We start from the raw sequence: 27,848 nt of genomic DNA, 5'->3' as shown, positions 1-27,848 counted from the left end.
CAGTGATGAAAAAAATGTTCTTTTTATTCCCACAGTTGCTGTTTTGTCTTTTACACTTTCTGAAAGTCAGTCTACGCTAGTCGATAAATCCTATCGCAAGTCAGCCACAGAAAATCTGGGACTCAGCTTGGGATCTCCCACAGCAGTGAAGAATGCAGCTGTGGGCCTGAAGAAGTCCATGAGAAGAACAACTTCCATTTAGTAGGTAGCCACTCCCAAACATTTCCATATGGTTGCTCGTGGCCGTGTGGCTCTAGATATATGTCTTGCACAGGAGGAACTAAGTCCCAACTGTCCTAAAAACTGCAAAAGGCTTTCTGGCTCCAACTGTGACGTTTTATATCCTGTTGGCTATAAAAGACAAAGTGTTCTTCTACCTTAGTTATCTCAATTTAAAAATTAAGATCTTCTCCAGAAACTGGAGGACAACCTAAGTAGATTTTATAACTATGAATGGGTCCAAAACAGTAAAGTGCTGACATTCTTAGCGTGATGAGGGAAAACTGGGAAACAGTAGCCTGGAAACAAACCTAAGAGAAACATGGAGAGCTAATGAAATGGGAGTTTACGACAATAAGTGGCTAGGGGAATGGAGAAACCGTACTTGTACTCACCACTGCCAAGACATACGGCAGGGGACCGTGGGCTCCATGCAGCATTTGGGCACACAACAGTTCCCACGAAAGTTTGCTCAGCCTGGGCTCGCTGATGAGAATGCTGCACGATCTGATCTTCGCCGCAGTTTGGCAAAATTACAGGTGCCAAATAACAGTCTCTAAGTGTCTGAAAGGAGAAATACAGTACAGGGAGAAGTATTAAGATATATACAGCCCTAACAGTAATAGGATGCAAAGAAGAGAGGGCTATTTTGGCTAATTTCACAGGGGAAAAAGTACCTGACAGTGAGATGTCCTGGACTGTATCCTCATCTCTGAAGGATACAGAAGCATCTCTCTTACTTGGGATATTTTAAATTGAATGGAACAAAATACCAGCAAAGATGCTCTGGGAAATAGCCTTCTTCGAGCAGGAAGATGTATAAATGCTAGAGTTCTTCACTAAGATTGATGAAAACAAGAGAGATACAGAAGATCTAACAATGAAGGGTAAAAATGCTGGTTAATGAATTATTCTAACAAAATTACCAGGGATTTTCCACAGCTTTTCAGAAATGAGAAAACACGCCATTAGTTATTCATCTTTGACAATTCATGCTAGTACAAATCCCAGAGCATCACTTTGTTAGCCCCATCTCCCCTCCTTTTTGATGGATTACAGCAGTGCCTCAGCATGTTGCTAGAAGCTGATGAGGTCTCGCAGGAAGCCCAGAAACAGAGTACCGTGAAAGATGGGGAAACATATAAATAATTTACAGCCAAGATAATATGAAGAGACTCCTTAAATTAAGATTCAGGAAATTCAGAAGCAACAATTTGAAACATAAAGATAATATATTAAATAACTGGTCTCTTTTGCCTTTCAGATCCTTGTGTCCACTTTCTATGTTGTTTGGATTTTGCTCCTTCCTAACCGCCTGGCTGAACTACAGAGCAAGACTAACATTTTTCATAATAACAAAACAGCTTTTAAAAACCTCCTAGGAGGAGCTCTTGATTTTACAGATAGCAGGATCTTCCTTGTTAAAGAGAGAATGGATGTTTACATTGGAAGATTACATGCCAAAAGTAACCCAAACGTTAAACATTTTTCTGCAGATAGAGTGTATTTGGTTAACGTAACTGCGTCTGTAACTCCATCTTCCAAATAACATGCTAACATTCTGCAACTCTGCACCAGAGATTTTCGAACAGCTGTGTGTTACATGGGGTAGGGCAACAGTATAAACAATTAGGTTTCTGAACCTGAAGAAACTATACAAGATATATTCAGCTTCTTCCATCTCTGTTAGCCATTTCTAACACATTAATTATTTTGGTTGCAGTAGCACTTACAGAAGAGATGCCTCCCCTCCCTGACTGGGTATGGAATATTATCAAGGAGTCCTGTTACCCCATTTGCACTGACAGAGGCTTGCCAGAAAAAGGTTTACCTAGAGGGATTGTTAAAAAAAGTAATCCAGTAGTAATGGACTTCAGCATAAAATTGACATACCGCAACACGTTACCACTAGGAGAAATTACCTAATCGTTCCGTAATCAAGAAGGGACTTGTCACTTCAGGTGAACTTTGAAGCGTGCATTATTGATATTAGTATTATTTTGACTATATACTAGAAAACACAGGATAGCCCTGGGTTTGATATAGTCAAATTGTTACCAAACGATATCAGTTGGCAGTGTTTTGACCCAAAAGAAGGTGGCACTCTTCCAGACAATGTCCAGGCAGGGGTCAGTATAGAAGAGGAACTTCTACCGGTAGCTGTTAGTGCAACTGCAGCTTGGGAGCCCATTCTCCCCATTTTACCAAACAGGTTACTGCTCAGTGACACTCAGCACAAAGGGATAAAACAGACACCTACATCTATGCATACAGCTTGCTTTTACTGCCTACATGCTCAAAAGAAAACAGTAGGCTTTTATGGCAACAGGCTCAAACTCTCTCTCGTGGAGAAAAGTGTCACTGTTATTGACCCATGAGGATAAGAGAGGAGAACAAGCTCCGTGTTTGGTCGTTTTGCTCCTGCAATTCCTCCTCTCTTGCTCATCTACACTTAGCCCAGCTCCTTCATGTAAGCACCCAGTAAGGCTTGTATTTGTATAAGACCTCCTGGATCTAACCAACAAATTGGGTTACAAACCCACACGCTCACCCCCAGCACCAACACAGAGGAACAGTCTTCATAAGAAACCCTTCCCAGACACATCAGTGCAGACTGCTGGACTTCACCCTCTTGCAAAGTCCTGTATGGGTGGCTTGGGCGTATGGAGAAATACCAGTCTTGCATTTATTGACAAGCACTGGTAGCCCAGTCAGACCATCCAGAAGACCTGTGCTGAAGCATCTTCCAGAAAAAGTGTAGTGAGAATTACTGGTCCAGCTTCTCCTTGGTGACAGACATATTATTTCTTGCCCAGGCAGAATATGCCCCACTCCAAGTGTTATTCGAGCCCTCTAAGTTTACTTCTAGTCCTCAAGCATCAGAGTTTAGCCCATTACATACCCGTGTGACTCCTCTTAAGTAGCTCGCTCTCTGTCAGCCACCTGAAGGCGGATGAGGGGATCAAGTTTATTTCTGCTCTATGAATAAGAAACTGATTAACCTCTCATTTTAATGGTTGTAAAACTTGGCATCTCTACTGCTGAGCAGTGCTGGACAAGCACAACAGCTTTATCGCTTACGTGCTGAACGAGGCTCAGCACACAGGCATTCTCTGTTGGTGTTAGGGTGAAATCCTAAATTAGTTTCCATTAGTTCAAGAGATAAATCACAATTGTTTACACGTGAGAAATGTCTGAATGACTAAACCAACCTCTCTTCCATAGGCTTGAGCTTATACATAGTCAATTTTCTTATTTGGTTTTGAATTATAGGAGCACAAGTAATTAAATAAGAGCACGGCTGGTGAAAGCTGAAGCAAGCCCAATGAAAAAGACAGAGAAACCTACATTGTTCCTATTCAGTCCTGTTGGAAAGTGAGAAAATTCCTGTATGTCTGCTACCCCTTTGTTTTCTAACCAAGCCAAGTAAAGTGGTCTCTACAGGTCTTTCTCAAGGCAAAAGGTAAGTTTGCCGTAGAGTGGAAGGTTGGGTTCACACAGCTTTTGACAGACAGCACAGTTAAGACAGTGCAGCAGGAGGACCCATGTGATTACGGGCACTCTGGAATGTCAAACACCATGAGCATAACAGTGGTGGTGTTCAACAATTCAATTTATAAGTGATACTGATAGGCTGCAATTTGGGCTCACATCATGAGAGGTTAGGGAGTTCATGCTGAAGCCAGAGTCAGATGGAGACACAGTATTGAAGATGGACGTGATACTGGATTAAAAGTATATTAAATTTATTTAGAAGGAGGTTAGAGCAAGAGATGTGAAGTGTATAAAAGCGGTTAATATTTAATAAAGTAAACCTGTAACCTCTGAGAGCATGAAACAAGCAGCTTCCAGAGGTCAAGAAGTTAGTTTACAGAGCTCAAGCCATGTCTATGCTGTCCAACAACCGTGAACTCTTAACTGGAGTTAGTTGAGTAAATATCCTGGCAAAGACGAGGCAGTCCGTAGTTTCTTTGTGAATCATCGGGCTAAAGTGAAGTTTCCTATGCTGTGAGGTTTTGACTTGACCTGGTAAATCACACAAAAATTACATCATGCTTCATTGTCAGTACATTGTCTACCTGAAGTTAAAAACCACAGCTCTTCTCAAAGCGAAGGCAATGCTCCACGTGGGAGACAAGGAAGTAGCTTCTGCAGGGATCTGTATCAGTAGTAATCATTCTCATTTTTAAATTCCGGAGACTGAACCAGAAATTCTTAACCAGATGCAAGTGCCCACACAAGTACATGAGTTTTGCATAAGGCTAGCTCTGGAAAAACCCAGGCTTTATTTTCGGTTTTGTTGTCAGTTTGGTGTGAGATTTTTTTTACAGCTTGATTTTTCATTAGAGATTAAGGTGCCCTAACTTCTAGTAAAGCCATTTCTTCTGACGTAAAGTAGCAAAAATGCTACCTAATGGGAAACAGCCTGCATTTAGTAAGTATAGAGACAGACAGATGATGTTCCTACTACTGTCTGTAGCCATCTAGCACAGCCATGAAGATGCCAAACATTCTTTTGGGAATTTGTATCTACAACAAGTAGTATAAGGCAATGGTGAAATGCTTGGCTAGAAAGCACTGGTACTGGTATGCTGAGGTGTGTAAAACTAAAAACTGTGGCATCCCAACAAGGTATATTATCAACAGAAATGCAACAGGGCTATATAAACAAATATGTGCAATATGATACAATGCTAGTCTCAAGTATTCAGAAATCGCTGATCAGACAGCAAAGGAAACGACAGAAGTCACTTAAAAATACAAGAGCTTTGCCAAGTAATAAATGCCCAGTTCCACCTAATTCACTTCTAATTTGTTGCATGTTTTAGGAATGTTTTTCAACTCTTACCGAAACCCTGAGAAAACCTGAGAAATTAAAAAAAAAAAAAAAAAAAAAATTGTAACTGATATTCTTATGGAGTTCCTGGATTCTGGCACCTCATTTGAAACTTTAGACAGAAGTATTCTGAGATTTGCCATAAAACTGACTCTTGTCAACCCAACTGGCATATGTTAACACTGTGGAGTCACACTGAGGCTGGAAAACAAAAAACCCCAACTCAGGTAGAAAAAAATTTTTAAAAAAGTTAATGATTCCCCCCTGACAAGGGAAAGGTAGCCTCATTCTAACTTCTGATGTCCAGATTATGTCCTAATCTCTCTCATTAATTTTTGTATAAGACCCCTGAAACTGGAGCTTTATTCACACAGCCAGAGCTTTTATCCAAACTCTTACCATCTTAAATATTGCAACATCCTACCCGGACAAATGCAGCCTTGCCCCACTGATCTCTACCCTGAATGCTCTACCAAGATAATTTTTCTGACCCGGCCGTCCACGTTGCTTCACCTTTGCATTGGCTGTGCTGGCTACTCCTCTTACCTCCAGCCATTGCATCAAACCTAACCTACTCGCTTCCAATTCTAAGGCCCCTCTATTTGCCTACCAGCTTTCATTCACTGAAGACATATCTGCTGCCATTTACTGCCAGGTATATTATTTTTCATGACGCCTACAAAAAACAGAAGGTGGGCTACTGATGCCCTTAACCCCTGCCTGCTACGCTGGCCAGTACTGTCTTGTTTCTTGGTGCATGTATCATGCTGTGTCACCTTGCAAGCATTTTGGGGCAGGGACTTTCTCTCCCTTGTATATGTATACTGGTTTGGGGTCCCATTCCATGTTTAAAGCTCCTAGGCACTACGATCATAGAAAATATATGTAATAACAATAAATTATTTAGGGGAGTCTACTGTTAAGTAACTGGAGACTTCCAGAATACAAACTGATGCAGTAATGTGATAATAGGTAATGCTCTATCGTTTACTGGAGACTAGCGCAGAATGCAACTCTGATACCATCACTCTAACCCAGAGCAAGTATAAGCAGCTTTATGCAGTAATGCTTGTAAATCTTTTAAAATCCTTGTAGAGAGCTCTGTAAGAGCATAAAATGCCTGGTGCTTATTAAGAACAGGTAGCAGTTGGAAATTACTAGTTTTATGCCTTTTGTTTTAAGTCTAGAAATACCCACCCATTCAGAATGTCAGACCAGGATATATTGGGCTGCCTTCTCCCTGAGAAATGCATGCACCTGAAACATGGCCAAACTCTGCACAGGTGTAGCTTCTGTCCCGCGCATACTAATTTGCCAAAATGAATAAACACAGTACTTTAAAAATCATAATGGTGCCTGCAAATCCATAATGAGGTTTTGACATTAAATTATTTTCTAAATGCATATTTAGTGCTTATCCTCTAATGCCTCAAGTATGCCTGTTGTCTGATACTTTTTCCTCACAGGATTTTTCATAAACTTTATTAGGAAAAAACCAAATCTCTTCCACATTGGTAGAGAAGTGCATGTTTTTGTGACTAGAACAAAGCTAACAGACACCAAAGCTTTAAATGTTTTAATTGCAGCAAAATCCTTTGGTCTTAAATTTACTTATCCTTCTAGGGGATGAAAATAATCTTATATTGCTTTCACACTTTACCCTTTTTTGATACTCTGATGCTTATAAAATTGACTCCATTACTTCAAGTGTTCATTTGAAAAAAAGAAAAAAAGAAAAAAACAAGAAAAAAACCACCACAAAGTTACAAAAAGCAGAGGCTGAAGTTACAAAGTTCTTAAGACTGAACACTCAAGCTCATCCTTAGCTTCTTAGCTTATATTTAGGTTTCAAACATTCACTGTATTTCTGAGATATTTGAACTCTTCGATTACAGTGTGAATTAAGATTCTGCAGGATCTAAGACTGAGAACGATTTCCCTTTGAAACACATTTACCTCAGAGTGTAATTTCTCCTAGGATGGGACTTTTTGTTGAGCTGCTTTCTTCAGCCTTGCCAAATTGGAACCCGAGCAATGCTGTGATGATGATATTGAGATGATGCTTTACTTAAATCCAGTTAGGGTAAATTAAACGTGAAAGGAGAGAGCTGTAGGATGGCGAGCCAAGTAATTTGCTCGAGGCGCTGAGCAGCTAAATGAAGCACCTGTTAAAAACAGGTCTGCACTAATCTTTGACTGGTCTTTGTGGATGTGCCATCGCATCCTCCACATGCTCAGGTAAAGCAGCGTGCTGTGTTGGGAGTAGGGTAAGAATAGCCTTTACTCATTTCATGGAGTAGAATTGTCACTGCACGTACTTGTCTGTATTAAACCACTTCCTCCCACTCACTAGTGCCCACGTCAGAGCATATTTTGGGAATCCCTTTGCGGATATAGGATAGGAGTACTCGGAGCCTGTACCTGCTGTGCAAGGTGGCAGAAACCTGAAGTACGTGGGTTTGTGGCAATCTCGGCCGCTTCAGATGGAGAAGATGCAGACACCACAAGCGCGCCGAGTGGGGACACCCTGCAAACGGGCTCCGGAGCGTGCCAGCGCCTGCCTGTTGCGCAATCCTGACCAGCAGCTTCAAGCTCCATCAGGCACGTGTTAGGCAGAAAGCCAGAGTAAGACCACAGCTCCTGATAAACAAGAGTCAATCACGTTTCAGACAAAGGCAGCCAACATGTAGCCACGCTCCCCTACAGCTGAGGAACAAAAATTAATCCTGTGCCAGGAAATAAGCTACAGACGTTTCTCACTAAGAGAACATCAAACTCATAAATCATAGAATAAAAGACACATAGCAGTACATATCTACAACTCCTGTGTCTACAATTGTCATTAACTGGAAGCGTTTCTTAGAATGAATACTCTATGTAAAACATATTATTATTTCAATTTCTGATAAGCTACTTAAAGACCAGCAATCGTTTTAGTTCCACATGTCTTTTGTTTACATTCCTCTTTCCCTATGTGCAGACATATGTGCACATATGCAGATACTCAGCCCCTACATCGATATGCAATTATGTTCCCACTCCCATCTAGTCTATAGCATCACACCTCTAAATGGCAAGAGTAAGCTATTTTAATCAAACCATGTCTTTTATCTCAATTTCCAGAGAGATTTTATTGGCACTTTTGAAGGCATTCAACCACAACTGTTTCTTTTCTCCTTTGTCATATACTCTTTCCTCCCAATAGCCTTAGTTCTGCTTGCACAGAGACCTTTTCCTCCACAGACAAGATTTGCAGACACACTCCATACTTTCCTAGAACAAGTGTTAGTGCAGTCATATTCCCTCATTTCCCACAGCATGGGTTTATGGATTCATCAGAGGATGAAATACTTTGCAAACAAGCTATTCAATGCCTCAGGGCGCTGGGCACACGTCAGATCGTGGCCCAGACCATCCAAACAGCCTGTTATGGCACTTTTGACAGAACAAACCTACTTTGAAACAAATTTGCGTATGCACAATTTGCCCTAGACGATCACCTAATAATTGAGCAGTACAAGGAATCTTTTGTCACGTACTGCTTCTTTCATGTTATATTACCCAACTTATTAAATTATTAGTTTACCAGATTGGGTTTCTCTCACTTTCATTATTTACAAAGGTTCAACCTACAGGGAAAAAAAACCATAAAATCTGTTTGAGGAGTCCAAGGCTGAACCTGAAAAAGGACATTAGTAGCACTTAACGTGAGGCCCACCTCATCTTAGTGTCCCTTCAGACTCAGCCACAAAGTAAGTACTCGAGGAGACAGCCAGAGGGATCCTAGCAGAAAATAGATACTATTTCATTTTTCTTTTGATGTTCTGTAATGAAGTAAACCACGGCAAATGGTCCAACAGCAGAACTGCAGCCCATTACGCTCTGGGCAGGACTTTTCTCGGTAGCACAGGACAGGGTAACATATAGCTGGGTTAATACAGTGGTATGCTGTCACAGTATCGGTTCAGCAAGAATAGCAGCAGGTGCAGCATAAACACATACCTCCTGACAGATTTATTGTCTCAGGATATGGTGCAAAGAAAAAGGATCACGGGAGCATTTGGAGCACTCCTATCACCCAGCCGCACCGTGCCCGAGAGCAGCAAAAAAGCATTTGCTGTTTTGAAACAGTACACCAAGCACTAGGCATGCCTGCCATTGTACAGATAACCAGAGCATCTTCCCAATAACGGGGAATCTTGGCTCACTTTCCCCATGCCGGACGAGGGTGAATTCCGAAAGCTGGTAAGCAAAGCTGTCGCACAACCAAACACGCAGCTTCCACCCACTGCCAAGGTCAACACAGCCTGGAAACACTTGTGTCCCGGTGACTCCAGGCTCCGATTACAGACACATCTGAGCTCAGAAACAGGAGGTGGCGGGGAGGAAGGGGATTTTCAGTGTGAGAAGCAGACGGACAGGTTATAGGTCACCTGAAAGTATTTCATGAACTGAACGGCTCATATAAACAAGATTCTAACGTTGAGAAATATTCCTATCCTCTGCTTTTGTAAAGAATTGCTCTACCATCAGACTCCTACGCAGTGACGCTCTGCTATTATGGATCAGTGCTGAAAGCACAATCCTTGCCATAAAGTCAGGTATGCCACCAGGAAAACAAGACAATAGAGACATTCCCTTAGGCCACCAGGAAGACCATTTTCCTGAGGCCAACCACGCATGCAGTAGGTACCATCAGACACCAGTCCAACCCCAGCAGAGCCAGTCTGTCAGCACTGCAAAACTGGCCTTCACAGGCTAGGGCAACTACACTGGGGAAGGGTAATCACCTAGTGTTTATCTGAGAGGTTCAGTGCACAAAACCTTCACGTTAACATTATTTAAGTATTATTTTCCCCATCACCTTCTAAAGATTAAATCCTGGCTCTAGTATCTTATTAAACATTGCTAGTTAGCACACCTTCACCTTGTCTGCTTTAAAATAGAAAGTAAATTTGCTGTTGAATAATAATCCTAAAAGAAATGAGATAGTCCCTCTCACCTTGAGAGTATCAGATGCTAGGGGGTTGTAACTAGCAACCAATACCTGTCATTTGATGAGAGTGAAACTAAATCCACTAACCTGAATCTGATCAATTATTTTTCAATATGAATTAACAAAAAGCAAACTTTAAATGGTCTGAACAGCAGCTAGACATCAACAATTGCTCTCAGAATAATGGTTTTGTAAAACAGATATATTTGCAAAGTAAGGCAAAAACTTGGATGATTTCTGGGAGATAGAAACTCCCGTAAATACATATACACACTCTTCATTAGTTCCAGCAAGCCTGTACAAACAGCCCCCATCTGCAAGGAGCATGCTTTCATTATCCGTGCCAGAGCACTAGAAAGGAGTGAGAAAGATGACGTAGTGTTAGAAAACAAAGCTTTGTGTTTTCCACGTGAAATATTTTAGTTGTATTTTGGATGTTGCCAGATCCACCGTGAGATTTTAGCCAAGGCACCTGATACTTCAGCTTCTCACTGTGCATCAGTTATCCCATCTTTAAAAGAGAAATAATACATCCCTACCTTATAGAGTGTTCTTGCTCATTCTTTGGGGGAAAGCTTTGAGGTCCAAAGCAGGTTCAAATATTTTCAAATGAAAGTGAAAAAACTCATAAACTAGAGGCACATTTTTTCCCCTCAGAAAAACCAAATACCCCCAAAAACAAAGTGAGAGGGAGGTTTTCTGTGCAGAATAAACCCCACCAAATCTCACTCTATCTCGGGTGTCCTAAAGCCATCCCCAGAAGTCTAGCTATCAGGTCCTCAGTGGAAATCATTTGCCTCTCTCCCACATTCATGGCTTTCTGAAAAGAATGGCCCTACAAGTGAGAATTCCTGTTCACAGATGAAGTGTTAGCAAATTCATTCGCAATCACCGTAACAAAGCAGGTGGGTTTTAGTTCAGGTGTAAGTTCAGACTCATAGCTATGCAGATGCCTGCCAACTCAGCAATCACAAGGTTGTTCTTTGCTCTCTTCCTTCTTCTCTGGATAACAGCAGAATCTGTCGGCAATAACTATCCTAGCAGGGGAGGAAGGGGCAAGTCTGGCGGCCACTGAGTCACTGAAGGATGTTAGATAAAGACCCGAAAGTCTTTTTGCATATGCCATGCCACTGCCATCATTGAGCCATAATACTACGCCGTCTAACAATACCAAGTCGTAGCTTGTGGAAGGATCAGATTTCTACCTTAGATTGTAATTATGCTGAAAAGCCACTGAAATTGTCAATGCCTACTCAAATAATTACGGCCAGATATTCAGGTGTAAATAGTGACCTGATACATTTTTCTTGTAACATTAAAAATCTGAACTTCTGACAAAGTTCGAATAATAAAACTTGTCAGACGTCACCCAGAGAAGCAATGACCACCTGCACCCCTCGTAAAGCAATGAGAAATGCATGTCCTCAGGCCTTATGAAACATCAAATTTTAGAAAAGCAGCAGCAGTTATTTCTGCAATAGCACATAGCCAGTCTAAGAATTTCAACTGCAAAGTATTAATATTATTATTCTTGTTAATAAATAATCAGTAGTGGCTGTTTATTACAGAAGAACATCATCTTACACAAAGCAAGAAAGTAAATGGCTTAACAAAAGATGCCACTTATCAATAGGAACGCTAACTAGGACGGTTTGCCTTGATTAAATTTTTGTAGGAATGTATGCAGTAACTGAAAGCTACAAAGGATTTATTTACTAATCATTATGCATTTGTTTTTCTCTGTTTGACAGACTATGTTACTTGTGCATGGTTTCGATTGGCACATGTGAGTTAGGGTTTTTTAATTTCTGTTGGCTATTCTGCTGGTAAGCAAAGAACTTCAAATGCTGCAACTATCCTTCCTTTGGCCATTTAATGAAAACGGATAAAATAATGTCCCAGCATTTGGGAAACAGTCTCCAAATGAGGGAGCTGAGACATCTTCCTTCAAGTGAAGAATGAGTCTTTATTTGGCTGTTGAATCTAAGTTAACAGTAAACATGTAATATACTGGATTAGCACATCAGCAAGTTATTTAATTATTAATTGGGATACTGGAAATGAAGGTTTGCCTACATTAAGCTTCTACACATACTGCTTGAGACAAAGACTTGGGTTTTACACATCTCTAAGATGCATGATAAATTTGAGGGTAAGCAAGCTTGCCTTACCTGTCTTACACAGGTTAGAAAGACTGAATTTATATCTCTTGTCCAAACCCAAAGCTAAGTATACTTTTCCCAGCTTTGAAAAGGCATCATAAGGAAAAAAGAGCAAGTTTTCCTCAGCTCAGATGTTTCTCATTTTGTCTCCTGTCAACTTAGTTGCAAAGATGCACTAATTTTTACCTTTATTCTGAACAGTAATGTGTACAATTAATACTTATGTAGAATATTGGCCTAAATAAGGAAAAAAAAAAAAAAAAGCCTGCAACAACTAAGCAGAGTAAATTGAATTCTGATGAGCACCAAATTGCAAAGATGGCCAGTACAGTTTATTTAAAGCTAGTTCAGGTATCTGTCCGCTACAGCTGGTGCTATTTACGGATAAAAGATTGTCTAAACCACCAAATTTATACATTTGCTATTCTGGAACGTATCCTAAAGTTGAGTACAAAGAAAGAGATTACAGTGGTAAAAGGCACAATAAATGCATTGTCTAGAAAACCTTTTCCTCCTACTGGGATTCATCACGTCTTTTGAAGTATCAGGAATCCTTGCTGCACATTTCAGCTTCTGTCTATCAACTTATCCATTTTCCCCTAATGTATCCCATATTCTTACCTCGGCCTTATAAAAGGTATTAGAAAACCCTACATATGTTTGGCCATTTGCAAACCCCTCCTTCCCACAGAGCTTCTCCTGCTGCTGGGACGCAGGTGACTGGTAGGCATTTGTGCTGGTGTCTTGCACGGGCTGTAAGCAACTGCAAGGGAATGTCAGTAAGGGAATAACAGCACCTTGCAGCCATGCAACTTCTGTCAAATGGGCAAGAGATCTCTAAACATAAAGAAAAGCATCAGAGAATAGTTTCACTTCTTTTTAATCCTAAATTAATTACAAAAATGCATTGTTGATACATTAAAGGTCCAGTCTTCTATTGACCTTCATTAGCTTAGCCAGGCCACGTTTCACCTCCAGAAATAATGTGTATGTATACATAATTTTACTTACCTTAATAAGGACTTCACATAAGGGGGGAAAACCATTCTTATTATTTCATTTTAGTAAGAAGTTTATGGAACATAATATACTTTGGGGCTTGCTTAGCACATACCAGCCTGAGAAACAGACAGACAATGCTGCTCTCCTTTTCCTTTCAAAAACAACCAACCAAAAAAAACCCAACCTGTAGGCAGAGGGCCACCGAGGAAAGTACAGCAAAACCAGGTGATGTTATTTGTCCCCAAATCACAGAGCCAATAGAAGAGCCAGAAAGAGAAATCCCACAGCTGCTCCCCCATCCACTGATCAAAGAGACTGAATCTTTCAATCACTTAAAAGTTTGAAACTTAAAATCTTGATTCTTAGTAAGATGCAAAATAGAAACATCCTTTAACATCAGAGTGGCATTTTCATGACCACTCTAGTTCAAAATTATAACTGCCTGTGATATACTAATTTCTGCAAAGTGAAATTACTGCGGAAGAAGTGCACACGCTGTATGCCTCAGGCAGGAGGAAAGGGTATTATCCTACATGCAACTGCATCAACCGCCTGTCTCCCAGCTGTAAAGAGCAACTATTGTAAAATCCCTTTTTATTCTTAAATTGAGTCTTTACATCCCCCTCCAAGTTAAAAATAACTAGGGCTGACCCGATACACTGTGTTATGTAATATAGTGTTTACCTATAAGAATATTTATTAGGGTACAGGTACAGGAAGGTGTCAGTTTTATTGACACACTATCAAGTATTTATTGATGATTATCAAATATTCTGATTAAAGTAGGCAAAGAACGTTATGAGACCAGATGGAAGCAGCATGCTTACACAGTATCAGCCATTTATAGCATAACAACGCACTGCAAGGTTCCCAGGCTAGCAGCCAAAAAGTCAAGAAGTTAACCCTTTTCTCCTCTCCTAGGAGGAAACAAAAAATTCAGTTTACTAAGATGTTAAAATTCCTGATAAATTGTGTTTGTATATGGACTGAAGATTAGAAAACTAGGGCACCTCTGAAATACCTCCCAGTACCAGACAAGAAGCTGAAGCAGAGGCTAAACAGTCCTCACTGAAAAGATTTAACTTCACCATAAATGAATAAAAATCTAGCTGTTTTTAAGTTTGTTTTTTTTCATTATGGTCAAATGAAGAGATTGCAGTACTAATGAAAAAATTAGATTTTGACATTTAAGAAGAAGATTTTGAAAGAGATACCTATTTTTATTCTGTTTTACAATGGCTTTGCTTGATGACAATGAGAAATACTTTCATTAATGTATTGGGTTTGTGTGGCAAGGTTTTGGTAGCAGGGGGGTTACAGGGGTGGCTTCTGTGAGAAGCTGCTGGAAGCTTCCCCCGTGTCCGACAGAGCCAACGCCAGCCGGCTCCAAGACGGACCCGCCGCTGGACAAGGCCGAGCCCATCAGTGACGGTGGTAGTGCCTCTGTGAGAATGTATTTAAGAAGGAAAAAAAGTTGCGGGACAGGCAGAAACAGCAGCCGGAGAGAGAGTGAGAACATGTAAAAGAAACAGCCCTGCAGACCCCCCGGTCAGTGCAGAAGGAGGGCAGGAGGTGCTCCAGGCGCCGGAGCAGAGATTCCCCTGCAGCCCGTGGGGAAGACCACGGTGAGGCAGGCTGTCCCCCTGCAGCCCAGGGAGGTCCACAGGGGAGCAGATCTCCACCTGCAGCCTGGGGAGGACCCCACGCCGGAGCAGGGGGATGCCCGAAGGAGGCTGTGACCCCGTGGGAAGCCCGCGCTGGAGCAGGCTCCTGGCAGGACCTGTGGCCCCATGGAGAGAGGAGCCCAGGCTGGAGCAGGTTTGCTGGCAGGACTGGTGACCCTGCGGGGGACCCACGCTGGAGCAGGCTGTGCCTGAAGGACTGCAGCCCATGGAAGGGACTCACGCTGGAGCAGTTCATAAAGAACAGCAGCCCATGGAAGGGACTCACGCTGGAGCAGTTCATAAAGAACAGCAGCCCATGGGAAGGACCCACGCTGGAGAAGTTCATGGAGGACTGTATCCCATTGGGAGGGACCCCATGGTGGAGCAGGGGAAGAGTATGATGAGTCCTGCCCCTGAGGAGGATGAAGCAGCAGAAATAACGTGTGATGAGCTGACCGTAAACCCCATTCCCCATCCCCCTGCGCCGCTGCGGGGGGTACATAGAGAATCTGGGAGTGAAGTTGTGCGCTGGAAGAAGGGAGGGGTAGAGGGAAGGTGTTCTGAGATTTGGGTTTATTTCTCGTTACCCTACTCTGGTTGATTTGTAATAAATTGAGTTCATTATCCCCAAGTTGAGTTTGTTTTGCCCGTGACGGTAATTGGTGAGTGATCTCTCCTGTCCTTATCTCGACCGACGAGCCCTTTGTTATATTTTCTCTCCCCTGTCCAGCTGAGGAGGGGGAGTGATAGAACGGCTTTGGTGGGCACCTGGCGTCCGCAGGGTCAACCCACCACAATTAAATAAATCCAGGAGGCAAACAAACCAAGAGGGGACCACTCACATATCGCACTTCTGAAAGTTTTTCCATGTTCCCTTTAACGCTGCTCGCTGCAGCTATTCCACCCAACTAAAATCACTGCCCCAGTTGAGTCTGGATATTATTTTCTGTAGTTAAAATAATGAGACAAATAAGGCCATAGAAGTTTCTGTGGAATAGGATGAACCATTGAGTCACAATTAAATTAATGCTATTAAATACAGTTAATTTACAAGAAGATAAGCCTGCACACCCCATTACAGGTGTACAAATATTGTTAACACAGACACAACCACTTTTACCATTATGGCCCCGGGGAACATCAGTCCAGCTAGAGCTGAGCTTACGTCAGTTCAGGTTTCCACCTGTACCACTCTGCAGCAGCTCACACGTGGTTTTCTTCCACAGGTTATGCTTCCTGCTTAGCTTATCCTTGTCCTTCTGTTACGCATCGCAAAGCATGATTCTGAATTTAAAGAGAATCAGAAGTTTTAACTTGCAGACTTCCTTCGAGGTGCTTTTATTCTCTACAAAATGAAAAAAAATGCATTCCTGCTTTTAGTAAGTGTTAACGAATTAACGTTCTGCCAAGAATGTTAGTAAATAATTTTACAGGTGTGATACTTTCTAGCTAATTACACATTGCTAAAGCCTAAATACATATAATTCAGTTTATTATATGAGTATACTGTAACAACATATGTACAATTTCAGAAAAAAGCAGACCATAAAAGCCCATAACAGTTGTTCTATACGCATACCAAAGGGCAGGACAATTCAGAGTACAGCATTAAACCGCTGTTAATACAAATACTTACGTTTCACTGCTACATTCTCTCCTAAGGCTGAACGCACGCCATTCATGCCTACCTGTCCAAGATGAAATATTTTCTTGGCTCTAACAGTAGCCCAAAATGTAAATATTATTTCATATGTTTTTTAGTGATATATCCTGTCAGAAAATTCATGTCACTGTATGCCCTACTAATCATAAGGAATATTTCAGTCAGTGTAAACAGTTCTATTGACTGAAGTGCTATTAGTAAAGCTGAAGATTTCAAAAAGGTTCCTGTCTTTATGCACATGCTTATGGTAAATGCTGAGGGCAATGCGCAATGCATATTCTTTTATATGCGTACATTATGTGCTGATCAAAAAACCCCAAAAGTAATTTCTGAAAAACTATTTAAATTCAAAGCATCTGAAATTTTTGCATTCTATTCTGTTGTTGCCCTCATTTTGCATTTTTTTAAAAGCTATACCTATATCTGTGAATATTTAAAATATTTTTATAAACTTTGACATATTGAAAATGTACTTTTGGGCAAATTTAAAATATGATTTTCATTTGAAAACGAATTTTAGAAATGAATATTTGAAATATTGACAAAGTAGAATTTTACCTTCATAAAAAGAAGGAAAAGGGGGCCATTAATCTGTACCACCTCCTTTTGTTGTACTTTTTTGAATAGGTCCATATATTATTTAATGGGTTTTGTAGAGATACATTTACATGAGTTATAGATCACATTACAACTGATGAATGCCCAACACACAGGTATGTTATGGAAGGTCATCAGTTACAAGGCAAAATGCATAATGTATGCTTGCTGAATACATTTCCAAGTTTTCTATGTTCATACAGAGTATCTACTTGGGCAACACCGAGCAGTGAAACTTTGAACATGAGCGACCTACGAACATTATTTAACTTTGCGGAGTTACTTGGAGGTCTGTTGACTTGGAGGTCACATTCAGCACAGGCAGGGTTAGGCACAGCACACGTCTGTGCTCTGCTCAAGAAGACCCAGTGAAAATAAAACCCAGGTATCCAATGCTAAAAAACACTGGGGAAATGCCCAAAGTTTTCCATATTTTTTTTTTAAATTTCCCAACTCCTAAAGCTTTCAGGTTTTCTCCAAATACAAAGAACAAAATAACCATTTTACATACAAATGAGAGCGAGGATGAAAGCCCATGCCTTCTGCTGTCTTGCTGCAATTCTGTTCTGCAGCAATTTGGTCATAGTCTGACTACGAGAAGCTCAAAGACGGCGGACACGTTGTAGCTTGTTTCTGACATTAACGGTGTACTCTCTTTAGCTGTCCAACTCTGTTAAGAACAAAAAGCAATTGCCTATGCCCGTGCTCTCCCCCCTGCTTCTTGCCACTGCTAGCACTCACACGAGTCTCTTCCAACCTGATTTGCTATTTCAAGAAATTCTTGAAACATAAGAGGATTGCCTTTGGGAGCTACAGTTACTCTTATTTTAGTTGGGAAGGATTTCCACACGTCAAGAAGCATAAAAATATGCAAGTAAAAACACGTTCCATCATTCATTAGAAGATCACGGCTGCGCACAATATTTAAAGACTGAAATTTGATTCTGAAAAACCCCTGTATTTTGGGCGAGATTAAGTATTGGATAAGCTTCTGTCGATTGTCTCAATCGACATGCTTGGGCAGCCCTCCGCAAAGCTGAGTCTTGAGAGTACAAGGCAGGTCAAGGGGGCTGAGCGTGTGGGGAGAAGGTGAGGTTATAAGGCAAACCCAGCCTGACTGCCCACGCTCATCTTACCTGTGAAATTCAGCAGCCCCGGAGGGTGCGGTGCAAGTTGCTCTTTTTCCAGCCTCTGGAGGCTTCAATGCCATTAGGACTGTGAAAGTCTACTTCATTATCCAGACATCTATTTCATTATGAATATCTGTCTAGACGTAAGAGAGATCAGAATACAGCATTGCTCATGGTCCAACAGGCACTGCGACGGCAGCGAGCAAAAAGCCACACAGTGGCCTTAACTAACCTTCGGTAGCTCGCGTCTACGGAGAAAACCAAGCGAGCAGCAGAGCAGCTGAGGACTCCTATTTGCTTGCATGAAGAAGCTTCCTCCTAGAGACTGAAATGAAGATTTGACAGCATGCCTTTGATTTATTAAGCAGGAACAGGAATTTAAGATGTTTTCTCCCAGTAACAATTAGTACGTCTTCAAACAAAAAAAAAGTTAAAGTCTAATTAAAGAAGAAAGCAGATTCTGCTGCCACAATATGTCAGTTTTCTGTGAAGTTCTAAACGATAAAAAAGAAGCAGCATGGGTTAATAGCTTAGCATATGCCTGAAGGCATTAACAACTTCTCAGAGTAGTATCTGTCAACAGCAGTAACATTGTTAGTGTCAGTGTACACTGCGGCTGTAGGAACAGTTGTGCAGTTTATCACCTCCATTCTTCCCAGAAGCCCCATCCAACTGTTTGCGTGATTTCTTTGTTTTACCACCCATGTTTTTTAAAAATTATGTGTTGAAAAAAAGATTTCAGTGATAGTCTGGCAGTCTTTTTTAATCTCTTGCTTCATTACCTTGGGGATATAATTGAATCAAGTAATGATATATTTACTTTTTTCCCCTATCAATTTCAGAAGCAGATTGTCATTGTTCCAAGTCTCCTCTTGAAGCTATACCTACACATTTTCAGTAGTGCCTAAATATGGATAACCACTAATTTATTGCACATAGTTTTAAACAATACAATTTCATTCTCTGATTGTTATCTTTTACTACCACTTTCATTAACTTTTTTAGTGAATTTATTGGGTGTTATATTTTGGTGCTTATTTGTTACTTCATGTGACTTTACGTGAGTTATGTAAAGGCGATCTTAAAAATAGTCTCTGGGTAACTAAGAAATTGTCCAGCATGGAAAAAACAAACACTAAAAAACTTCTAGAAAAAATGATGATGAGAGCAAAAAGACTACTTGTGCTTGAGTCCGTATGGGCAAAGTCTTACATGGCCTAATTCTCTTTGTAAAAGTGAGCAGCACCTAGAAATCATGTTTCCTTTTAGGCTCCAGGTTCCCCTTAGTCACTAAAAAAGTTAAGAGTTTTTTTGGTTAGGCTTTTTGTAAGATAGTTTAATAAAAGTCGACTTAAATTCCTCATTAGGGCCTTAGATTTTTAAATTAACAACTCTCTTTGGCTCTCAATTTTACTCATTCAACCCTTTACTTGGTGATTTTTGGCAGGGATGCATTATGCAGCTATTATCCTTGTTGAGTATGGAACTTAAAAGAACACATACTCTGTCTCCACAAGAAAAAAAACTTGAATCTATGAAAAAAAAAAAACCCGACAACCACAAAAAACTTGCAAGTTTCTCCTTTTTCTTTTTTCTTTCCTTTTTTTTTTTTTTTTTGACATCTCCATTGCTGGAAATTGCCAGATGCAAATATCATTCTTCACAATCCTTAGCACCTGCGTTGGAGATGAAAATCCATTTGCTCTGCCCACAACATAGCGCTGTCCACCCAAGATCATCTCTTCTTTCTTCTGATGGCTCCCAGTGTTCACAAACACGCAGCAGTACTTTTGAACATCTCAGAACGTGCCTAGTAAGTGCATATTTCCTAAATTCTCAAGTCAGTTTTGAGCATCTAATTGACTAGACCACCTAAATGTAATAGTTCAAGAAACTAACCTAAAATTTCTGTATGAAAGACTGTTTTGATATCTTCTTTTCACTGCCGAATGAGTTGGTGTTTTGGGTTATTTTGTTTGTTTGTTTTGGTTTTGTCTGGGGTTTTTTTGAGATTTATTGTCAATACCTGTACCATCTTTTTCTGCCTTTACCTGTCTATGTTTCAGAAGGTCCCCTGAAGTGCCAGTTATTGCGGCATACATTTCATCATCTGACTTTCCACTAACAAACATACTTTCTTAACAACTCAGCTTGCCGCACGGTTATCAGTATTGGCTTGAATGTGCCGTGATTCCTACAGAGGGTTGTGTTCACCCACTTGCTCGTCCTGCCTCCCCTTTGTGCCAGACCGAGCTCCCATAGCATCAGCTTCTGCAGCTCTGCTCCTTCAACCAAGGAATGGAATGTACTGGCCCCATGGATCAATAACACCTACTATTTTTCCATTTATTTTCATATCTTCTTCCATTCTTCACTACTTAAATTTACACCTTTGGAGGAGAAGTTGAATAAGGTTACAGAAGCTGCGTAGCTTTGTTTCATTCACCTCTAGATTTCTATTAGCCTTCTAATTTCATCTTCCATTATAACAACTTTCTGATTTCAGTACAGCTGTTAATTGGAGTTCCTGCTTAAACGTTTACAGCTCTTAAAGCTTTGAGTAGTTTGAGCAATTCTGAGAAGTTTTTTGTTTTTTTTTACTCCATGAAACAAAGTTAGTGATTTGGAAAAAACAAAATCCCCAGATTAGCTGATTTAATAGGATCCTCAGGTTCACGATAGCAATTATAACGCATTTACCATGTTGTTTTCTGACTTCCTTTTTCCTTGCAATTGCTGTGCATTGGGTAAAGCTCTCTGCCAGATACTTGAAATACAATGTGTTAGGTTCAAGAAAGCATAGGGCTGCTCTTAAGACCATGTAAACAGGATTCTCTCAGTGGGTCATTAAACAGATACACGTCTAGTTCAATTGCTTGACAACATGCATTAACAACATTAATTAAATTTTATACTAGAGATTGTTTGAACATCAACTTAAAATTCCATTTTTCAGGCTGCCTGTGCAACGTGAATTTGGCTCCGAGTGCCCATTCCCTATAGTGCAGATGCCTTTTCCCCACAGCTTTGTCACTGTTCTCTGCACAACTCCTGGCACACTGAGTGCCTTGGGTGGACGGCATTCATTGAAAGGAAGACTACTGAAAAATCTTTCGATACCCTTCTCATGCAGTCTATAATCTTATGTCTTACTGACTTACCATCACCCAAAGCCTACAATGAGCACAGAATTAATAATTTCCTTATGGGATTTTCTATGGTGCTTTCACTACAGCATCTAAATTCTTTGAAAACATTAATGAACTGATCTTCTCAACACCCTTTTGAAATAAGAGGATATTTTATCACTATTTTACTCAAGGGGAATGCAATAATTTAAGATAAAAGCCAAAATGTTCAGAAGTGTCAGCTAATTTTGTTTGCCAATTTTGAAAGTCTAAGGACCCGAGTTTTCCGAAAGCTAAGGTTTTTCAAAGCCTTTTTATATGTTCAGAGCAAAAAGCCTGATTACATCAGTTGCTGCTGTGAATGCAAAATGTTGCACATGTTCACCATTTTTTCAAGAGCAAGCCTCAGTCGTCTCAAACTGAGCACTCAGAAAATGAAAAGACTTATAAAAGTTTGTTTTGAATGACCTGCCCATTGCCTTAAAGGAACCTTGAGGCTTGGTGTACTACACTAAGTGGACTACACTAAGCTTACTTCACTTGGGCCCAAAACCAAAAGTATTCTTTCTTTTCCTTTGTGTCATTCAAGATCACTTCCACCTTACAAAAGAAAGGAATTTCCTGTAGAGCTCTCTCCTCTTCACTGAATGACTCCAGGCCATGACTAAACAACTCCAGCCTGTGCACCAAAAGGGGTAGATATTGAAGAAAAAAATATACATCGTAATTGTTTAAACTAAAGATGATGTAAGATGCCTGTGTGCAAAGGGTAAGAGTTACAGTGACACAAATTACCACGTGTGAGTGTTCTGATCATCACTTAAAAGTCTTAGACCAGGGACTGAGGACAAGATACAGACAGGTCAGTGTCAGAGAGATGCTGTGAGACAGAATTAGATTTAATTGAAAACAACGGATTTTTTTACTGGTTACAGATTTCCCCACACCCCCATCCCCAAATTCTTTCATTATAACCAAATTTGGAAAGCTATTCCACTGCAAAAGACTTCCCCGATGCCTAAATTTCAAGCTTAGCAGTTCCATTCTCCACTGGCAAGGTCTCATGCACAGGAAACCTTACAAAGGAGCTATGGCCACTCAGACATGCAAATGCTGTTATCTGCATGAATACACCTACATAGATGCATTAAAATAAACACGGACATTTTTGTGTTTGTCTTTTTACATATAGTGTGAGAACTATATGACAAAGTCACATACATCCTCAGATGCAGAGGGAAGGAATTAAGGGGAACCTCTGAAAATCAGGCTACATTTTCAGACAACCTATTGCAATTCAGTTGCTAAACAATATGTATTTAAAAATATTTAAAGCGACGTTCATTTATCTCTCTACAAGATAATTTTTTAGTTAGCTTGTACACAAACATTTCAGTGTTTTGTCATCAATGCCTTTAGAGACCTTGATGGAGGAAACCAGGCTACGATGTTAAGAGGGAAGAGAAAAGGAAGTAAAAAAAATGATACCACACTCATGGGGCTCATGCCACATGCATAGACAACATCCAAACAGAGCAAAACACCTCTGCCAGGCACAAGTGAAAACACCTTTTTGGCGTAGCACCCTGTGGCTGGTCATAGCGATCAGCAACAGGTAATAGACACATTCATTAAGTCATGGAAATAAAATGACCTTGTCAAAGGAAAAAGCAGTCATCTAAAAGCAGGGAATGAAAAACTTTAGTCCCTGAGAAATAAATGACAGTTCTTCCATTGGCTTCAGTGGGACCTAGATTTCAGCTTAAATCAGTATTACATGTACAGTACCAATGAGAGAAATGATGTTAAAAAAAAGCTGACTCTGCTGTGATTACACCAGTGCAATTTTTTTTTGGTGGTGTCCTGAATGGTTGGTTTCTAGATTGAAATAGCCTCTTTGACATCCATCCTATTGGTACCTACAACAAGAAAGGAACAGTTGCTCATAGAATTTGTTTTTTTGTTATCTAATGCAGAGAAGTCTTTTTATATCTCTTACTGCAAAGCTCTTCCCCTGTCCTAGGATGATGGGTTTTTGTTCTTTCAATATAATTTCCATTTGTTAATAGTTACATTCTTGGGTATTACAAACCTACACAGCATTCTCGTTTTGGGCTCATCAAGGCCATGAAGAGGTGCAAAATTCCTACTTTTCATCTAGCATTCATCAATAAAGCTGCAATAAACTTATTAACAGCATTGCATGGTCCCTGAGCTTTTCCAGAGCTGTTGCTTATCTTCCACTGTAGGAATGGTCTGCTTCCTTCTCTCTACGTGTAAAATTTTGTTACATTTTTAGTGGGCAGGTCCAGGTTACCAAGTAGTCCAGCTCTGTTCTGAACCAGTGCAAAGTTCCTCTCAATTTACCATATTGCCAGCCTCTGCAGCTTTCACAAAGTTTGTCAGAAGATTTGTATTTCTCCCCAGACAAAGGACAGAAATTGAACCTTAGTGGAAAAATCCTTATGCCATGATCGCTTTCCTGTCATGACCATTTGGGATAGAGGTGATCGGTCAGATTTTAAAACTTCAAGTTCTCGTAACAGACTAGCTTAAAATCTGGTGGGTTTTTTATTTCATCAGAAATAAGTCACATGCCTTATCCACGCCAAGGATAAGTCTTCTATTTTTACTAGAGAGAAGTAGCATATAGCCCTCTTGTTAACCTCTCCCTTACTAATCACGTCTTCCTTTCTCATACTAGTAACTCCACATTTACTGCTTGTCTGATAAAATGGTTTAAGACCATACAATTCTATTCTCTTATTTCCTACTGCAAGAAATGCACAACAAATTTCTTCTCAGCCTTTAGACACAAGGTTCTAGCTAGCTAATTAGTCAAACAGGCATTCACTAATTCTGATCCTACTTCACTGTCTCCTGGTCTTGATCTAAAGATTATTCCCCACTCCGCCCCTTGTTCTTCACTGCCTTTTCTTTTTATGGAACCAGTTGCATGGAATCCACTTGCTTGAGATGTTGCATTCCCTCAGATTTCATGCAGCACTGAAGCTCATGTATTTGCTGATTTTCTTTTTCAGAGCAGCTTCCAGCTTGTCCTCCGTGCCACAAGTCTCTTCTGCCCGCTGGGAAAGATGGAAACAGTCTGTCCAACCTCCCTTTCATTTTCCCTGTCAGCTTCCTAAGGGGAAGCTGCCTGAATTTCCCCTTGTTGAAAGGTCTCCCTGAAATTCTATTTTCAACTCTGCTCAGCTACTACATCTTCCCTTATAAACATTTTGCCCAAAGAGAGTCTTCTGGATTAAGGTACCAAGAGAAAGATCTATGGCCGGGAAATTGTTAGATATTTTTAAGTATCTGCCTGATAATCTTGATATAAAGAACCTAGAACTGATATTTTTTCAGACTGAAGTAACTGTAACTTTTTTTTTTTTTTAAATGCAGTACAGCAAGTACTTAGCAAAACAGAACTAACAATTTCTCCCTGAATACAAGACAACGGAACATCAGATTCACTGGGCTGAGCAGCTGGATTCCTCAAGAAACATTACAGGAGATTTCTCTATTCCAAACATGAAGTCAGACATACACCACTGAGAGATGCCTAGCAGGCAAAACACAGAGAGGAAAGCCCAGAGAGTTTAGTTCTAATCTTTGGCCTGTCACCAAAATACTGAGTTGCTTTGCACATGTTACCTCACTTGTCTCAACATGATTTTTCCTGTCTGTAAAAGGAAAGATACTGTTATTAATCCCGCCAAAGTATAGACAGTTTTACATCATCCAGGACATGAGTTGAAAAATATGTAGGATTCAAGAGGAATAACATTTTTTTTTATTCATGGGTTACAGCAAAAATTTAGAGCACTTACTTTTCTCAACCTAAGACAAATGGTCTGTGTTTCTCCCCTTCTTTCCCTCCCACTCCCCAAAATGTGAAACTGGACAATTTGCTTTATCAAAGATCTTTTTTAGACACAAGAAGAAATACTTCACGCTTAAAGAGCCTCTCCCTGCTTCACCATCAAAAGCTTAAGTTGTATGTTTTGTTCAGATTTGTAATTGTTACTCTCTGTACTCCAGCTATAACTACCCCCATTAAATCCAAGCCTGTGATTAGTTGTCTCAAAGAGTCCCAAAGTCTGTTTTCCAACAAACTAAATACTGCAAAAAATACGGAGTTGTATCTTCTTCGCATTAACGAACCACATCATCAAAAGGACTCGTACTGACAGCCATGCCCCCAGCCTACACCACTGGGAAGGGGAAAGGGAAGAGCTGAACTTGGTGAGGGAAGGAAAGCAAATCTGATTAGACAGCAAAGCAGAGCGCTGATTTGCATACTGCATAGGTGCATCACGACTGAGCACAAGGGGCCCGTAAGAACCATCTCTAAGCAACACAACATGCATGCAAAGCATTAATATGATACACATGGAGGAGTTGTGCTGTGTAAACCAACAGCAATCAGATTAGATTCTTCAGTTCTTGGATGGTTTCTATTTTTACACAATTCTTTACAAAAAAAATTCAAGATGATGTTAAACTAGCCCAGTTCCTACCACCAGAACAGAAGAGAGTAGCTGGGTAATCGGCGGTCCAGTGCTGTTCAACCAAAGACTTGGAGGGATAACTTTCACAATGACCATTTCTTTTGCCCAGCAGTTTATCTACCCAACAAAGTTTATTTTCTGCTTTGTATAGAGTCCTATGTTCACTATATCCAGAGTGCAAAGTAACAATGCTAATCTACGTTTTTAGAAGATACAGATATGGCTTCGTTTTTTTAAAAAACACACCTTTTGATTTTTCAAAGTTATCTTAATATGAAAAATTAGAAAACCCTTTTTAACCACTTCTGCAGAACAATCCTGGAAAGCATGGAGTCAGCACGTGCCCAGGGGAAAGGTATCACATACTTGTTGCAAGACAGGTTAACACACAACAGGGAAGTTGGAAGAACAAAATGAGGCTATTGTGTATTTTAGGTTAAATGAATGTACAGCATACAGTGAAGCAGGAGGCCATTAAAAAGCTTTTAACAACTCACAATAACATGTTATTCTAACAAATTCAGCTTGTCAAACTGCTATTGATTGTGACAAAGCATTTTGCTCATTGTAAAATTTAGTAGCAATGCTGTATTGATTTGAAATGATAAACTTGTGCTTCCTGAGCTGATTTCTCAAGCTTCTGCAATTCCTGATGAAGAATTGAACAGGCATGGTGGTGTGGGGCTGTTATTAGGAGGATGGTAGGGTCAAAAGAAAAATTAAGGGCAGAACTAGCAGAAAAAAAATAATAGCTCATGTACTTCAACAGAGCCAAGGTGACTGAAATGTCTTTAAATGGATTTGCAGGCAAATATAAGACCTGGTAGAAATGATCCTTTTTGAGAAGGGAGAAAAAGTATAAAGCATATGAAGTTGTGGGAGAGTATTCAGATAAAATATACCTTAACATATTTCAGACTAATTTCAAAGACAAAACTTTCTCCCCCTATGAGCCAGTTTTCCTGCATGTGGCCGTTGGCTTATTAAGAAAATGTTTTATCATTTCAATATATTTTATCATATTCGGTATATATTTCAGTGAATTTCCATAGCACCTCTGATTTATGGATCTAAGAACTGTGTGAAGGTAATACAGCTCTTACAGCTTTCCAGTGGAATTGTCAGTGCTTAAAAATATTTACTGTATAATTCATTCTTAATTTCCTAATCTTTAATGTCTCAATGAGTGTCACATTAAATATCCTAAAGCAATCACAAAATTAATCTCCCTGTATCTTTCAGAATGTCCAACATACGCATTTACTTCTCATTTTCTCTAATATGTGAACAAGAGCAGAGGAGTGTCACAGAACATTAGGAAGGCTAAGAAATGCATGATTTAAAGGTCAATGGGAGGTAAGAACAACTCTGAACCAGATGAAAAGCAAAGCCAGACTAAGCAATAAGATTATATGAAAATCACTATTTCCAAGTTTTATAGCAATATTGGAATATTTGTGGATTCTGGTTTTTGTTTTGGGTTTGAGGTTTTGAGGGTTTTTTTTGTTTTCCTTCTCTCTCTCCAAAATGGGAAATCCTAATTTACATGACGTCATTACAGTGTTGAGATCAGAAGCTAGCTCACTTGGCGCCCACCGTGGTTCCTGGACCACTGCACCTCAACTAGGGTAGACTCTCTCCTAGGACTTTATATCTCAGAGAGATGCCAAAAACTAGGGTTAAAGATCAGAAACTTTAACCCGTTCTTCATTAGTGTGCAGTCTGGTAAATTTACACGGTATCTGCAGAGTAAATATAAACTTCACTTGGGAGGAGATATCCAGAGCGCCAAACCTGAAGGTCCTCGAGGAACAAGACTTACCTGCCAGGAGAGTGTATTGCCAAAGGAATTCCAGCTGGGTTGCCATGCTGAATCACTTTCTGGAAGAGAGTCTCTTCCACCATCTCTCTAACTCTGTTGACTACACAGGGTGTC

General features: G+C 40.2%; 1 long non-coding RNA gene across 1 annotated transcript; it reads right to left on the bottom strand.

The window, feature by feature from the left end:
* Positions 1-560: 560 nt before the first annotated feature.
* On the bottom strand, positions 561-27,848 carry LOC138689323 (uncharacterized). The gene is made up of 5 exons (XR_011328195.1): positions 27,735-27,848; positions 18,503-18,595; positions 18,277-18,407; positions 16,001-16,164; positions 561-783 (listed from the first exon to the last, which is right to left on the bottom strand). It is a non-coding gene; the product is annotated as an uncharacterized lncRNA (long non-coding RNA).

The sequence above is a fragment of the Haliaeetus albicilla genome, chromosome 16, assembly GCF_947461875.1.
Source record: "Haliaeetus albicilla chromosome 16, bHalAlb1.1, whole genome shotgun sequence".
In the NCBI taxonomy this organism is placed as follows: domain Eukaryota; kingdom Metazoa; phylum Chordata; class Aves; order Accipitriformes; family Accipitridae; genus Haliaeetus; species Haliaeetus albicilla.
Note: the sequence above shows the minus strand (reverse complement) of the source record. Positions and strands in the feature narration are given on the sequence as shown.